Here is a 2,673-nt window from a genome sequence, read left to right as displayed (position 1 = left end):
TTCCGTACAAGTGCAGTGATTCTCAACCTGAGGTTGAGAATCACTGCACTTGTACGGAACACGGGTTGAGAATCACTGCACTTGTATGGAACACAGGTTGAGAATCACTGCACTGGTAGGAACAGGTAGGAACACGAATCACTGCACTCGTAGGAACACAAGTTGAGAATCACTGCACTTGTACGGAATACAGGATGAGAATCACTGCACTTGTACGGAACACAGGTTGAGAATCACTGCACTTGTACGGAACACAGGTTGAGAATCACTGCACTGTGATTCTCAACCTGTGTTCCTACCAGTGCAGTGATTCTCAAACTGTGTTCCTACCAGTGCAGTGATTCTCAACCTGTGTTCCGTACAAGTGCAGTGATTCTCATCCTGTATTCCGTACAAGTGCAGTCATTCTCAAACTGCTGCATGTTTCTCTTCTCAAACAGAGAAATCAGTTAAATAACAATTACTTCCGTCAATTTATGCAACGCAACATTATTTGTTTCATGTACACTGAGATCTCGTAATAATCCTCCCATAATCAAAATCCATAAAAGCAAAAGAAGGAAAGCACTCCATCTCAAATACCCTATTATATATCGAGATGCATTAACACTAGTTTTAACATACTTTGGTTTTATTGCAATTACTGCCATCAAAGGGTCACATTTGTGTCTCTCAACAATGAATACTACTAGGCTGCTATAGCTATAGCATACCATATTTAGTAATGTCAACGGAAAATAATTGTGTGCACGTATTTCAGAACTGATAACCTTCTTCTTCCGTAGCTTTTTCCCGTATCTATACGGGGTCGCTATTTTCGGTTTTGGGAGGGTTTTTACGGTCGGATGCCCTTCCTGACGCCAACCATCCCCTAATTTAACAGTGTAAGACCAGAGGTAAGGCTGCTAGTCATCACCATCCACCGCCAACTCTTGGGCTACTCTTTTACCAACGAATAGTGGGATTGACCGTCACATTATAACGCCCTCACGGCTAAAAGGGCGAACATGTTTGGTGGGATGGGGGCGCGAACCCGCGACCTGCAGATTGCGAGTTGAGCGTCTTACCCACCTGGCCATGTATCCGCTACGCTTCACGCATAAGGACATCTTCATTCGGTTGCTAGCTAGTACGAGACATTTCGTTGGTTGTTGGTAGACTAATTGTGATAGGCAAATAACCCGTAAAACATATGAAGTATGATAGAAAATGGCCGCTGTGGGGATTTTCCATTATCATACTCTAGTCCGAGAATGCGCAGCGCGTCCTCTGAGCATAATAATAATATTACTATATATTTTAACGTATATGAAAGCCTGAAGTATAAAGAGTTAATTTCACCATAACGTACTACACCGTGATATCACATTTCGTCATAAATTCTTAATTTAGTCTGTTAATTTTTGGGATATTCGGACAAAGCTAATCATGAACTATCTGCGCTAGCTTTGAACTGATTGCCGAGAGGGAAGGCAGCTAGTGAAGAGCACCCTCCGCCGTTTCTTGTGCTGTAATGCAGCACGAATCTTGAATCCGTAGATACCCGCGGTGGGAAGAGCATTACCAGTTTAATCTTAACAACAGGACCGGCATGGCCAGGTGGTTAGGGGGCGCTCGACTCGCAATCTGCGGGTTGCGCGTTCGAATCCCTGTCACAACTAACATGCTCGTGGGGGCGTTATACGGTGACGGTCAATACCACTATTCGTTGATAAATGAGTAGCCCAAGAGTTGGCGGTGGGTGGTGATGACTGGCTGCCTTCCCTCTAGTCTTACACTGCTAAATTAGAGACGGCTAGCACATATAGCCCTCGTGTAGCTTTGTGCGAAATTCATAACAAACAAATTTAACAACAAGCAACGGCAATCTCTTTACACGTATTATAACAGACGGAAATAACATTGTGGCACATTGTTTGACAACAATGAACTTTATTGCTCATATGTAGATTATCCACAACTTCTTGTCATTCGGATTATGTGAATATACTGTGCAAGTCTATAATAAAACGCCTATCGCGGCTGACTAGATCATCCGGCAATTTAGAAGAACGATCGGATCTATTGTAAAAATAATGCAAAAGGCAACTTTTTTTTATTCATTTTGTTTCAGCAAAGTCACATTGGGCTAACTGCTGTGTCCACCGAATCGAACCCCAGATTTTAGCATTGTAAGTCCGTAAACTTACTGCTGACCCATTGTGATACAACCAATTGATAAAAACGTCTCTGTACCATAATATTTTTTTCTTAGGAGATTTAAAAGTTATTAATTCGAAACTTCAATACCATTGGTATTTTCAAACTGAACGGTACTTTATGCAACACTGAATGCTCAATTCAGAGACCCTAAGCCTAGGTTTAGGCACAGTCGTCTCTGATTTAGAACTGCTTACTAGCGGGAGGACTATCAGAACCAGTCAGCAAAATCTGCCGATACAACTAATCTGAACGAATTAGAAAGATTAACGTTATAATGCTCTCACAGATGAAAGTGGGACCTTGTTCAGCACCATAACGCGACTCTAACCTTAAATATTCTGATGTGCAGCCCTGCTTATAATTGTTCAGCACCATAACGCGACTCTAACCTTAAATATTCTGATGTGCAGCCCTACTTATAACTTGTTCAGCACCATAACGCGACTCTAACCTTAAATATTCTGATGTGCT

At 42.1% G+C, this 2,673-nt stretch overlaps 1 protein-coding gene across 2 annotated transcripts in view; it reads right to left on the bottom strand.

Annotated features, from left to right (window-relative positions):
• Nucleotides 1-2,673, bottom strand: part of LOC106465223 (protein toll-like) — a 14,101-nt gene that overhangs the window by 9,351 nt on the left and 2,077 nt on the right. The gene's annotated exons all lie outside the window — the stretch shown is intronic.

The sequence above is a fragment of the Limulus polyphemus genome, unplaced genomic scaffold, assembly GCF_000517525.1.
Source record: "Limulus polyphemus unplaced genomic scaffold, Limulus_polyphemus-2.1.2 Scaffold1875, whole genome shotgun sequence".
Taxonomy (NCBI): domain Eukaryota; kingdom Metazoa; phylum Arthropoda; class Merostomata; order Xiphosura; family Limulidae; genus Limulus; species Limulus polyphemus.
Note: the sequence above shows the minus strand (reverse complement) of the source record. Positions and strands in the feature narration are given on the sequence as shown.